Genomic DNA, 15,379 nt, shown 5'->3' with positions numbered 1-15,379 from the left:
CTCTGCAAATGAGCGAGGCTTCGTCAGTGTGCATCGCTAGCTACGTCGTCCGTACAACTGGGGCGAGTGCTAGTCCGTATCTCGAGACCTGCCTTGTGGTGGCGCTCGGTCTGCGATCACACAGTGGCGACACGCGGGTCCGACGTGTACTAATGGACCGTGGCTGATTTAAAGCTACCACCTAGCAAGTGTGGTGTCTGGCGGTGACACCACATTTACCAGCATTGTCATTCATAATTTTTCTAAGGGTGTGTTTCAATGTTCCTGGTTCCCCAGAATCCTATGACCAGGAAAGTCCAGTATAGCCGGCCGCTGTGGCCGAGTGGTTCTAGGCGCTTCAGTCCGGAACGGCGTTGCTGCCACGGTGGCAGGTTCGAATCCTGCCTCGTGCATGGATGGGTGTGATGTCCTTAGGTTAGTTAGGTTTAAGTAGTTCTAAGTCTAGAGGACTGATGACCTCAGATGTTAAGTCCCATACTGCTTAGAGCCATTTGAACATTATTTTTTTGTTTTTTTGTTTTTTTTTAAGTCCAGTATATTTACTGGGGTCTGGCGTAGTGGATATTTACTGGGGCCTGGCGTAGTCGATATTTATCCTATTGCTCCATCATGATTTTTTCAAGTTGAAGGTGGTTGTGATGATCTCTGTTGGCGATCACAAATGTTAAAAGACTTGATTGTTGAGATCAAGACATATCTGTAGCAGGCGCACCAGCTTCGTGAACAGACGCTGACCACTAGCCGCTGGATGCCAGAGAAAAACACTAATGGGTTTAAACCTAAGTTATTATTTGGTTCGCCCTGGGTATTTCATTTCATCAGTACCACCTATATCTGGGAGACTTCCCCTGTCCACCACCTGGGGAGGTGCCCGGTGGGGGATTTACCAATCTCACACGGGATGCACATTACTACTATTATTATTATCATTAGTGTCAATTATTATTATTATTAGTGTCAATTATCATTGTCATTATTATTTTTCCTGTGAATATTTTTGTAATATCTTTGGTATGTGTTATTTCTTTTCGATTTAAGAGAGGGCTTCAAGAACCTAATTAGGTCAGGCTAAATAAGCTATAAATAAACAAATACTGTACAACATAATTACAAGAGTCAGATTTTTGAAATCTTAAAATTGTCCTCCATTGTGGTGAAGAAGTTTGAAATCCGGCTCAAAAGTGCCTATAACCTTCCTCTGGGGTACAAGAAAGGAGTCTCCTCGAAGACTGTGATGGCATATGATCAGGTCAAGGAAGGTATATAGAAAAGCAATCGGGCGTACCCAGGGCAACGTCAGAAAATGAAAAATCTGATGGCTGGTCCTTTCACACCAGTAAGATCCAAATCTGAGCCCTTTTCAGTGCCGCAATGAACCGTTGCATCTGTTAACATAGAAGACATAACAACAGCCAAAGAGGAGCTCCTACAAGATCTATACAATAAATAAACGGATTGCTTTTTGGCATTGCAAAACCGCATAATAAATATGGATGTGCTATTTTTCTTCACCCAGACATTCAGATCCTATCCACAGCATTTACTGTGGAAAATGATATCGAAATTCTCCCTCTACAAATAGCCAATTGTACCACTTCATCAGTTTACAAACAATCTAGTGCTAAATTTATGGTTAATAAACCATCAAATTTTCGTAATAAAAGAGTGCAGATTGTGACTGGTGATTTCAGCTGCCACAGTGACATCTGAGCCTATGATAACGAAGATGTGAATGGGATGGCAGTACAAGAATGGGCATAATTATATCAGTTGCATGCAAAATTTCCAGCTTCATTCAACAGCAGCAGGCGGAAGCGAGTCTGTAATCCTGACTTCATATTTAGCAGCAACAGTACCAGTCAACAATGTGTAAAATCTGTCGGTCCCCCAATGCCCAACTTACAGCATAGACCAATAATTTGTGATATATTATCTTCTGTTTGACCTCGGAAAGTACCTTTTCTAAGAAGATTTAATTTTAGAAAAGCAGACTGGTCGATATTTGTATAATTTCTCGACGTCTAATTGATCTATAGAGTCAGCACCAGAACAACATCTTCACCACTGCTGTAAAGAGCTGTTCCAGAATGTTAATCCCCCGTGATTGTCGAACATCTTATCAAACCACCCTACTCACAGAATACGGGAACTTATTTGAAGAAGATCCTTTCAGTGAAGCAACTGTTGAAGTAAGAAACAAACTCATTACTTCTATAAGAAAGATAAAAAGGGATCAGTGGATTAAAACCATAAAAAACTTGGATCTAAAAAGAGACCGTCATAAAGCCTAGAGACTCCTGAAACGTCAAAGTAACGATCCATCTGCGACATCTGTACATCACAACATTACAGTCAATGAAATAGCACATCATTTATAGCTGGTCGGGAAAGCAACCCACAAATCCACTAACTGTAAAGAGAAGAGCAAGAGGAGAACAATCTGCCAATATCATTCAGAATGGAAGAATTAGATAATGCTATTAAACAAAATAGGAATGGAAAATCAGCTGGCTTAGATAAAATACGAACAGAGCAAATTAAGCACTTTGGCATAACAATAAAGAAATGGATTCTGCAACTCTTTAATAATTATGTGAACTGATGTCAAATACCAAAGATGTGACGGAAGAGCCGAATGATTGCTTTGCTGAAACCTGGTAAAGAAGGGAATGATCCAAAGAATTTTAGACCAGTTTCATTGCTCTGTAATGTACAAAAATTGCTGGAAAGAATGATCCTAAATAGCCTCCTGCCTGTAGTTGACCCCCTGCTAATAACACGCTGGATTTCGTTCTGCTAAAAGCTGCACTGGACAACTGCTGAATCTTACAAAGTTGATAGAAGATGGGTTTGAAGCTCGCAAGGTGACAGTGGTGGTATTTGTCGACCTACCAGCGCCGTGTGACACTGTCAATCACAGCTATTACTACTCAAGGTATACAGTACGAGCAAGGATTTTAGCCTAACTAGGTTCTTCGCAACAGTTCTGCAAAACCACAGGTTCTTTGTTGACTTTCAAGGGGAGAGTAGCCGATGGACACTACAGAAAAACGTTCCTTCCCAAGGAAGCGTGGTGGCTGCAATCCTATTCAGCATGTATACAAACGACCGATCTCCAGCCTCAACATCAGGAGTTTCATGTATGCTGATGACCTTGCTCCTGCCACTCAGAGCTCAGACTTTGAATCAGTGGATAACACCCTCACGAATGACCTTGAAGATAGATCAAGATACACAAATCAACTTAAACTAAACCCCTCAAAGACTCAAGTGTGTGCTTTTCATTAGAGAAATAGGGAAGCTACTCGTAAGTTGATGATAGTACAGTCACGAGTTGAGTTACAACATTGCTCCGCTCCAAAATACCTGGGAGTGACGCTGGACAAGTCTCTTACTTTCAAGAGACACTGCATGAATGGCAAGTTGAAAGTTTCCACCAGGAACAATCTGTTAAGAGGATTGGCCGGACCACAGCCGGGGCAGTCAGCCTGGAACCATCCGAACCTCTGCACTTCCATTAGCCTATTCTGTACTGAAATATTCTTGTCCTGTTTGGTATAATTCATCACATGCCAAACAGGCAAACAGGCAGCTCTCAACGATATCTGCAGAGTTATGACAGGTTGTTTGAAATCTATTCTTGTCGAATGGGTTTACCACCTGGCAGGAATAGCACCATCTCCCATTCGAAGAGAAATTGCACTGAATAAAGAAGGAAAGAAAGTGGAGCAAGTACAGACCCATCCCATATACCGTTATAAACCACACTGGCAGCCATTGAAGTAAACGAAAATGACGTTCCTTAGAACATCAAAGGTACTTACTACCACTGCTGAAAATGCTAGGGTGCAATTTGGGAGGGGTAAGACTTCCCTTCCCTCCAGGTGGAACAGAGTTTCTGAAACTCTGCTTCCAGGACATGACGAGGAATGGATGACCTGGAAATCTTTGAATGGGATGAGATCATTAAAGGGTAGATCAAGGTTTAATTCGGCAAGATGGGGATACAGTACAGACGACAGTGCAGACGACAATGTCAAATGTGATTGTGAAGTCCAGACTGTCCAGCACATGCTTCAGTGTCGACTGTGTCCAGCCTCCTGTATTGCAGAAGACCGCCATCAAGCGACAGAAAATGGACTTGAAGTGTCCAAATTTGGTCAAAGCCTATATGACATTTTAACTTTGCACCTATGTATGTTTCAGACACGGGAATATAAAACCTTCCTTTATAATGCTGCAAAAGAGTGGCGCCCTGCAACGTAACCCTCAGACTCGGTGACGCAAGGTGTCACCATGTGCGAAAGAAAAAGGTCAGAGCTCAGGAGTTCATGGAGCTGTAAGGTGGATAATGATGTCACATTGGCACTAAATTTCATTAAAATTCTGCCCCGCGCCACTGTGGACGTCTCGCACTATGGGAAGGTCGTCACATCCCCTCTCACTCACATTTCACTCCTTCGTTTGAAGCGTGTGCGATGGATGTCAGGACCGCGACGCCCTGGAAAACATTTAAGACATACAACCGCTCAGGAACGGCACAGAAAAGGCCCAGGATGTAGCATAAAGCGCATGAATGAAATAATCCCTTCTACAGCGGCCTTCATTTTCACGCATTTCGTGATCGGAAACGACATTTCCCAGCACGGTGTACAAAAGGACAACGTTTTTAAAAAAATCTGCCACTGCTTACACTCCTGGACGATTGAACCGCATTGAACGTGATGTCATCCCTTTGGAGTGTAGCATGACCACGTGTCTTGCTCTGGTGTTGGGGTAGGACCACTAGGGACCAATCAGGATCGTTCGATGAGATTTGAACGTGATCTGAAGTACAAAAGAGCGTTAATGCTTTTTCATCCATCCTTTTTCGCGTCATCCTATGGCGCGTACACGGAGGGGTTAGATATTGACACGCATTTGAATGAAATGGCATCGAGTCCATCCAAGATTCCACAGATCGGCAACTCCCTTGGTACCACTCCAGCAACTTTGTTGGGCGCTTAAAAATTCCCCAGTTCAGGGATACTCATTCAGCAATCCCTACCCGTAGAGAGGCCAGGCAACCCGGTCCACACTAGCACATGCAGGCCACAAGCGAAATCAGACGAGCATCAAAAGGGGTTGCCAAACTGGCTGCCAGGTGGAGATCGGCAGATGTATGTCTCTGTACAGATATTTTAAATTGCGCAATAAAGGTGTGCAGGTGGTGCTGATGATGGTGTTCGCGGACTTGGGGGGGGGGGGGGGGGGGAGGGTCGGGCTCTCAGAGGGTTCCTAGGCTACTGTATTTACAACCGTTTCAATGTCGCATCGCACCGTACACACGCTACAGGAGGGCGCGAAACAGAACGGATGAAAAAGAATAAAGACTTTTTTCTGTTTCTGATCAAGCTACAATTTGGTCAGATGATCTTCAACGGTCCCTACTGGTTTCACCGTACATACCAAAACAAAACTTGCAGTCATGCTACACTCCAAATGGGTAAGACCACGTTCAGTGGAGTTGCAGACCAGCGATGTCCGTAGAAAAGCGTCGAATCGGTCTGGAGCAGCGGCAAAATATGTCACGAATGTTGTCCTGTTCTACATCGAAGTGCAGGCTGTCGCTTTCGGGCGCGAAGTGTATGGAAACGAAGGCCCGTTAGGAAGGGGTTGTTTCATTTGAAACGTCCCCTTTTGAACAATTATACATGACTGTCCTTAAACTGACACACAATATTTTGTTAGCGCAACGCAATCTGACTTTCAATAATCCCTACAAAAGAATGGGCCCTGACTAACAGTAAACTATACCTTTCACAAATCACTTACCTCACAAAAATCTTCGCTACTCAAGATACTGCAATACAGCGAGCGCCACTACTGCCAGCTAAATAAAAGATTCAAACTACTGAAGGCACTAACTACTGATAGGGATAGTTAGCAAATGAAAGATATTAATAGAGAACAAACAATGTATTTACCTTGATATCATCATATATAAATATAGCAGTTCATGACAAATTTCAAAACTCCGCCATCTCTCTCCCCACATCCACCACTGCTGGCGGCTCACCTCCAACTGCGCAACGCTACGCGCTGTTCACATCCAGCTGCCGCTGCCCAACACTACAATGGCAGACAACAATGCAAACTAGACACAGACTGCACACAGCACAGCCAGTGATTTTCACACAGAGGTGGCGTTACCAATAAAAAACCTAAACAGCCTACTTACACATTGACAGACTTTGGGCCATCTCTTTAGGCTATATGTGTCGATTCTGAGCAGTGGTAGTCTGAAATGTTTTCCTTGGCCACCCATAAGAAACCCCTGCGAATTCAACGCTGCGCGTTGAGGTTCTGACCTGCACCGCAGACGGGTCAAACGAAGGGGTGAAATGTGGGTAAGATGGGATGCGACGACCATCTCATCGTGTGGCATGTCCACGGTGGCATAGTGGTGACATTTGGTGCCAATGTGACATCATTATCCACCTTACAGCTCCCATGAACTGAGCTCTAGCCTTTTTCTTTCGCATGTGGTGACACCAAGCTGTTTGAAGCATCGCCGAGCCCGAGGATGAAGTCGCAGGGCGTCTCGCTTTTGCACCAATAAAGAGGACGCTTACAGGCAATTTTGAGCCAAATTTCGATCTTCGGAAGTTTCAATGGGAGACAATTATAGGGTTTCAAAAAAGTGATACTTTGATTGTGTTGTGCAGTGTAAATTGCATGCAGGACAAAAACTTCTTAAAACAGGTTTTGCATCACCAGTTTATTAGTCACCGTGTGCAGGCATAGATTCAAAGGGAACACGGAATTAAAACATAAGCCTTATAAAACTAAAAGAAGATAGCATTATTGGAAAATAAAAGAAAACAACAACGAAACTAAAGGCACTCCGTTCCGAAAAAGTGCAGCTGTGAAATAGAAGTCTGCTACCGGATTGCGCGCAATACCTTGTTGTTTCACCCTCTACCTTTTAAAAAGATCAGAGTCTCCTTGGCATGTTGCTCACATGGAGCTCGAGACGTTGCCCCCAAGCCTATCGCACTTTTTAACTCTTTCATGTACAACTAATTTCACCAAAAAACAGCTGTAGAAGTACACGACTTACTTTTATTGTCAAAAATTCATACAAGCAGCATATTTATAATAGAATGAACATAATTATTACCATTGTACGCAAAAATTCAATTTTTATAATCATTGTTGGTCACAAGGGAGGTGGTTCATTTTTTGTACCACCGTGCATCAAGATGTATGATAGTCTTGGAAGCATGTCTTCCTTTTCCTTAAGCATAGAGGAACCTTACACACACTACACATCCAGTCGGTGCGAATTTGTTGTTTCTTGGAACTACATGCTGCATATTTCCTCTTTGTAGATCTTTCTGGCTGATGAGATGATCTTTCAAGATGCACAGATTTCGGAACATTGGGTTTCTTCTTGTTGAACTGGAGATGGCTGCTCAGACTTCGCTTTTTACCTCTTGAAGCTACCAAGGCAGGTGCCACTAAATCCCTTTCGATTTCTCTTCTGAAGCCCTTCAGAGTCATCTTAGGCAACTTCATTTCTTTATGGATGATGGAAGCATTCACCACGGTAGTACCAAAGTATTCTATGCCATCACTTTCTGCTCTTTCTGTCAGTTTCATATACGCCCTTCAGCTGGTCAAATTTATCTACACAATTCATGTTGGTATTGTAACCGGAGAGAGCAATGGGGCAAGAAACTTTTATTTCATTTCCATCTTTTTCCTTTCTTGTAACCTCTGTTGTTTGAGTTGGATCGTGGAAATCTGAAAGCAGATGGACGGATCTCTTATCTTTCCACTTCATCACACTAAGGCCTGTATTGCTAGTAGCCCAATCATAGTCACCCCTTTTCGTTTCCTTGTCACTTTTCAGCATAGGTAGAGATTTTCTACTTGGATTCACTGTACCACAAGCATGAATTTTGTTTTCTTTCATATCTCAAGGAGATCTGGGCTACTGAAATAATTATCAAAGTAAACTCTGTGATCCTTACCTTTAATATTTTCAGTGAGGTCTGTCACAACTCTTTCTCCCAATTTCTTTTCCGCAGCATTATCTTTCTTTCATGTGTAAATATCCAATTTCCATGATTAGCCAGATTTGTCTGCTAGTACCCACACCTTGTAGCCTCCCTTGATAGGCTTCTTTGGCAAGTACTGTTTTATAGAAGATCTTCCTTTAAATTTAATCATACATTCGTCCACTGCCATAAATTCATTTGGATTAAGTGCTTTCTGAAAGTTATGTGAAATTCTTTCTAGGAAAGGACGCAACTTATAAACTTTATCATAGTTGGTGTCCCCTCGTTGTGGCATTTTACTACTGTCATTCAAATGTAAGTTGGTGAGGAACCATTCGAAACGCCTCCTTGACATCAGCTGACTCACATAACTATCATGTAGATCAGCGCCTGAACTCCAGTAGTCTCTGTAACTAGGAAGTGGTTTTATGCCCATCAAGATATTTATCCTTAAAAAAGTTTTTAATTCTTCCATGGATGCTGGCACATAAGGTTTACCAGTAGTCAGCGACGACTGTTGCGCATATAAGTTCGTTTGAAACAAAAATAAATCCATAATATCATCTGAAAGTAGAACTCCAAATAACTGATATGGTGATAATGTGCCTAACTCCACAATAAAAACACTGGGACCACACTGGGAAGTAAATGCAGGAGCATGAGCAGGATGTTCAGTTATGCTCCACTTATATTCAGTCTTCAACTGATGATCAGCAATCTTAGATGGAGTCTGATGCACTGTGACGGTTTGACTTAGCTCAGTCTCTAGTGGCCTAATCACTGAAACGGTAGCTGGGCACTCATCCTCAGAATCACTTGACGCATCAGAATCAAACAGAATAGTTTTGGATGTAGTTGGTTCCAGACAATAAGAGTTGTCATTGGTGTCATCACTGTCCCCACTATCAAATCATATGTCAGATGGAATATCCTCTTCAAGGGCTTTCAAAATTTCAGACTCAGTCAGCTTTCTCTGACCCCTCATTATTACTGAAAAGTAAAGAGTAAGATTTACCTATGTTTGAAGTAGACTGACTGTTGTGTTACAGTGGTACATATTTTGAACCGATGAATAATTAGCTACAGTTTGATAATTTCTCATTGAAATAGTCTGAACAACACAAAAAACTACAATAAACAAATGTACTTACATATTCCAATAGAAACGTTGTTGGAAACGTCCGTGAGCAGGTAACAAATAACAATGTTGCACGAACAATGTCTCCACAGTGTACTTGAGCGCACCTGACGTAGAAATATGAAGTACTGGTGCTGCTACAAGAACCCAGTAACAACTGCGATCTGGTGCATACATCTAAGAACTACAAAGAACATGCCCTGCTAGTAGTTCAAGTAATCTACCGCGAGAATGCGCTGTTCTATGCATCCAAATTGGTGGTACAAATAATGTACCACCGTACAACTTCGGTGCAACATCAGGTGGTACACAAATTGTACCACCAGACTTGAAAGAGTAAACGGCGGCGCTGTTGAGGTCATCCAGTGTGTGAGTGGGATTCCAGCAATAGTTTAGTGCAACTTCCGACTTCCACTACCTCACCCTGCTGTCTCCAACAGCTCTTGCAAACCCAGACATCTGAAGCGAAAGGAGCTGCTCCGTTTGAGGGCCCTTTAAATATAAGGGACGGTCAAGAAGGCCGTACAGACGAGAAGTTGTATGCTAATCAGGCAAAATCGCCGTGAATCATTCCACCGAGGCACCACGTTTAAGATTTGGTGAAACATATGTCCTGCTGCATGAAGAAGTCCGTAACTATCTACTGCACATCCTAGTTCGACAGGAATCGTCGACCCTTCAAGACCTTTTTTTAAGGGATCGAAAGCCTGATAATCGCATGGGGACAGATCAGGATTGTAGGGCGGGTTCTACACAACGACAAGCGACTAGGAGGACATGTATTGCACCATGATTAGGTACCCAGAACTAGGATTAAATTGGAGAGAGAATGCTGAACCATGTGAAGCGATCCAAAGTGGCAAAGGGCGAGATTTCGGTGAGTCTTTCCAGACGGCTGGAGTAGTTGGTTTGCAGTCATAGCTCATGCCCACCAAGTGAGCTAAACGGCGTGCGTTGCGAGCATGGGGGCGCATTGGTTAACACTCTGGACTCACAGTCGAGAGGACAACGGTTCAAATCCGCCTCTAGCAATCTATACTTAGGTTTCCCGTGATTTCTCTAAATCGCTCCAGGCAAATGCCAGGATGGCTGCTTTCAAAGGGCATGGTTGATTTCCTGCATCAGTGAGAGCTTGTGCTCCATTTCTAATGACCTGGATGTCTACAGGTCGTTAAACCCTAATCTTAGCTCCTGTCGTTTACGTCATGCGTATTCGAACGACATTGCTGTGTCCTGTTCAAAGTAATGTACAGTAAAAGGCTACTAGTTTATGGCGGTAAATGCTTGTAGTAAGACGCGTTCGTGACGCAATGTTGACTGCAGCTGATGGTCCGTATCGAAGCTCAAACTGATGGGGTGGACGCAGCGACGATAGATCTTTTATGGCCAGACTGTCGCCACCCTCAGATAGTCTTCCGATTTTGTAAATTGACAATGTTCCCAACTAAGTAGGGGACCGAACGGCGCACCAGAAGTTCCAGTAACCTCAACCAGACCGCCTGGTGTCATTTCGGAAGTCCCAGGAACAGCTACCAATTCATCTTGTGGTTCTGAAAATTTTTTGGTTGTAGAAGACTGAGGAACTTTATTTGGAGGATACTAGCTTGAGGTGCGTTATCTTGAAATGTCTAAGCTTCCGATACTGGCCTTGCGCTAGTTTGCCTTGTGGATCTCTTTCTTTCCTTAAAGCACGGGGCAAAACCGGATTAGCCCGCCTTGTCCTCACATGATGTACCCAATTTTGCAAAACTGAACAGAACATGGCGTTGGAAAGTTAGCATCCACCCTACAGGTTCCCCAGAGATTACATACAAATGAACTGAAAGTACACACAAATAATAAATTTGACCCTTCCTAGTGTCATTATTCGCGATTAGGTTCCATGATGTTTCGTCTAACAATTGGATAATAAGTAAAGAGCACTTACTCAGGCTGAGAAGATGTGATGTTGTTGGACCCTTGTGAAAATAAAGTAATAAACTGAGTAATAAACGTGTCACAGCATTCAGGTACACTGCAGGCCACTAAAATTGCAGCACCAAGTTGGTTAACAAATGCATGCATACAGTAAAGTAGAAAGAGTGCGTAATTTTATTTACAGCTCATTCAAGGGTATGGAGGGTGCATTTATATGAGCAATGAACTGATCCCACTCCAAGTAGCAGTGGACTTTTGATCATCCATCGTGACTGGCAGAAATCTGCAAGTAGTTCCACATTTTTTTAGGAGTTCTGATGAGATGCATAAAATTAAGTACCTATTTAACATTACTTATTTTCGAAACAATGAGAACACATAGTGCTTGAATATGACAATTTTGGAGGTCATACATCTCCTCTATAGGAATCAACATAAATTCGACAAGCGCCAATAATCTGAAATTTAATACAGATTTATTTGCTCTCAAGAAACCAAAGACTGTAAGTATTGGAGCTCAGATATAAGGCTTGTTCTTTGGCTTCTGGAAACGCTTTGAAGTTTGACTTCGTAGTAAATAAAACACAGTGTTTGTTGCGCTTTAGCGTTCGATGCACCATCGAAGAAAGTGTCTGTCATTTACACCCAGCCATATATAGGATTGATTACCTCACTGCTTAGTCCATTAACGATTCATCCTACCAACCAATCAACTACCCACTCAATCCAGCCACATATGCAGCCCCACGTGACTTGAGTACTGGAAGATTGTGTGAAGCATGAGCACAGCCTCCAGCCTCCTACTTGAATAATAGACCATTGCTATGTTTTCACATCGAAAGTACACAGCTATGGACGTAAAATAAGTAGCTGCTATTGGCTCTTTGAAATATTAGTCCACACCTTAAAAATACGTCACTTTCATGGAAATTATTCAGCCCCACTGTCAAAGAATTGCAACTGACTCCCACAGAAGTGACGTTCCAGCTATGGCAGTTGTGTGTGGCCGTTTAGTCACATCAGTTCTGAGGTAGTTTGGAGGCTGGTGTGGCTGATTACAATGCTGTCTAGTCAAAGTGTAGGTTAATACCACTTTATACCATCGGCAGTGTGCACTACCGCTGTGATTCTAATGAATCGATGTAGATGATATGTTGGCCACCTTTCGTCATTCTTATTAGCACAAACAGATCTGGCGTTCAGATCAGCACTGCCGTCTTAAGGGGCTCCGGAACGCCCTATACTTGCAATGATAAAATAACGCTTATAAATTACATCTTTCCTCACAAAGTATTTGAGGTAGGAAGTTGAACTTTTTACAGATTATTTATTGGAATATGGGCTACAACTTAACACAGGGATTTTACAAAATTTTACTTCAGTTATTAAAGATGATTTTTTTTCAATTGTAATGAAAATTCACAACATTTTTTTGCAATTTTTTATTTATATATTCAAAAATATACAGTTTTTTGGAAAAAGGCTGTGTTAAATTATGCAGAAGGTACTGTGTAACATTTACTGAAAGTTTGAAACAAATATGTTTGGAAGATCCTTAGAAAACATGTAATTAGTATGAGAAAATAAAAGTTTTGGGAATCGAGCGACAAAGATTGGATTAACTTTTTAGTGCATTCCAGGTCCATAGGATGGATTATCTTCATCCTCTGCAAACTCCTCCTCCAGCTTCCTCTTGTTCCTCCTCCTGTTTACTCTTGCTTGTATTTCTAGACTCTTTACAGCCCTGTCTGCAGCCCGAAGGCGTTCCTTGTCTAAAGCAAGCATCGCTCGTTGTTGTGTTCGTAGATTTTGCTACCATTTTCTTCAGTTGCAGTTACTGCAACACTGTTCCAAAAGGTGGCCATGTATGAAAACTTATCACATTTCAGTTGTATTTCACTAGCAAGTCCTACGTGCTTTATTATGGAGAGTTCCAGACCAACTTCACTACAATGAATACATCTTACACAGTTTGAAAAAATTCCTTTGAGAACCGACATATCAAATATTTCATTCACATCCGATTGGCCCATAAAACATTCATAGTTTTCACTCATTGAACCAAGCTTCTTCTGTGAAGTATTTTCTTTCCCACTTTGACTGCTATGGGCAGGTGTACTTGAGAGGTTAGGTTATCGTCTTTATTGTTTACAGTAATAACACATACCTTTGGCTTTCCAACATTTCTCCTTTTCTTAAAAGCCTTCAGAGGATTTCTAATAACTTTACTTATTATTAGACTTCAACAAAACAGAGACTCAAGAAACAGAATTAATTACGAATATTTTCGAGATAACGACAGAGTAAATAAACATGAAACAATCGACAGTGACACCAGCGATATATATTGAACCATCACAGGTTATCCACAACACATACTTTATCTCACATCACTAAAATGTACCTGATGAACACGGACGTTAATAATAACACCATTTGACAGCAGTTTAACAGCGCCACAGTGGGTCACGCCCATGTAGAACACGTTTCAAAAAAAATTTAAAAATAGTTGTAGTCTTCGGAATTGAATAAATTATATATCTATTAAAAGGTAATAGTCTGCAGATTCAGAAAACGCAAAAAAGTAAAAATTGAACTTTTATGATTTTGAGCTGAAGGGGTTCAGCGATTTCTCATATAAAATGTAATAAATGCCTACCTTTTCTATCCAAGGTACTCGTAAGTGTGCGCAATGTGGCAGAGAAATTATGTACTTCACATGTTCTTTAATCATGGATGATGCATATCAGAGCACCTGATGAAGCAATGCTGAAGACATGAGGATTATTAACTAGTACATTGCAGATCGCTGAAACCCCTTCCATCGAGAGGTGTGCATACCACGGTAAGCCTCGAGGTCGTAACACCAGAATGATGAGAGATGTGTGATGTTGGAAGGCAAAGCCCCATTCCATGACTAACTGAAACGTCTTCCCTCTGGAATGATGTGGCCAAACATGATAACACTCCTCAGCAGTGAACTGTCATCATATACTACCATTACAGACGTGAAAGCGGTTCGCATACACATAAACAGAACGGAATCTTGAGCAGCTAAATTTTACATAATGAAAAAAACTTATAGCATGGTCTGAAATACGCAAATGTTATTGTCCCCATGTGTGCAGTGCGTGGAATGAGTTTGGAGCATTCTAAAACCATTCAGTTCGAAACATTTTAAGTCTTTAGTCAAGGAATATTTAATTAATAGACCACAGTGCATTATAAACATTTAACTATTGTCAGACTCTTCTCTGAAGCATAATTTCCCATTACCTGTCTGGCATGGACTTGGAATTGGCCATGTAGTTGTCAGTATGTCTACTATTGTTATAGCGGTATCACTAAACCTTAATATCAAAATTAACAGCCTTTGAACAAGGGCAAATAGGAGACAACTGTCGCAAAGCTACTACAGACGTATAGTGGTGCTGCAAGTGTCGTGACAACATGAATGGTCAAGGCGAAGCTTCTTCTGCTAAACGTGATGTAGAAAGAATAACTAAATTTAGGATGGCGTTGAAAAAGACTGTGACCATCCTACGCCGTGAAAGTGATAACTACGCTTAACATGTATCTAAAGAATGGTGCAATGAAGACAGCAGGACAGAAACTGCAGAAAGCATACAGTGATATATGGTGCATTTTGCTGCAATTTTGCTGTAACATGATGCAATTTAATACGGTTTTGCTGTGACGTGTTGATGTGTGGGGCGATTTGTTACAATTTAGTGGTATACAAAACGATGTATAGAACATTCTGTTACAATGTTGATGCAACATGATGATGAATGGCGTAATTTATTACAGTTTTGCTATGTGATGATGGTGTATAGATCAATTTGTAATAATTTTACTGTAACATGGTGATATATGGATTAATATGGTGCAACTGTTGTAGCAAGGTAGGTAACGGTTATGGGAACTATTTCCATCCCTCTGACTCAGCAGCATGCAGTGAATGAAACTTTCCATAGTTTACGCAACATAAACGCATTTGGCATGGAGTGTTTGGGTAGGATCAAACAACGCAGTTATAAATCACAGCTTCCAATCTGGTAATGACACGTTTGTCAGTCAGAGCACTTTATAAAATCAGTAAGATGGCTACTGAGTCATAAACAGAAGACTATTTTAGAATTTTTTGGTAATGAATACGAAAACAAAACCTCATGTACAAAATCTTTGTTAATATTTGTATGTGCATTAGAAACAGTAAACAACTCTTTATTTATAGTTGATGTAGCTTTAACATTATTCAGTTTAATTTTTTAAATTA

The sequence above is a fragment of the Schistocerca serialis genome, chromosome 3 (genome assembly GCF_023864345.2).
Source record: "Schistocerca serialis cubense isolate TAMUIC-IGC-003099 chromosome 3, iqSchSeri2.2, whole genome shotgun sequence".
In the NCBI taxonomy this organism is placed as follows: Eukaryota; Metazoa; Arthropoda; class Insecta; order Orthoptera; family Acrididae; genus Schistocerca; species Schistocerca serialis.
The sequence above is the reverse complement of the archived record's forward strand: the minus strand, read 5'-3'. Positions refer to the sequence as shown.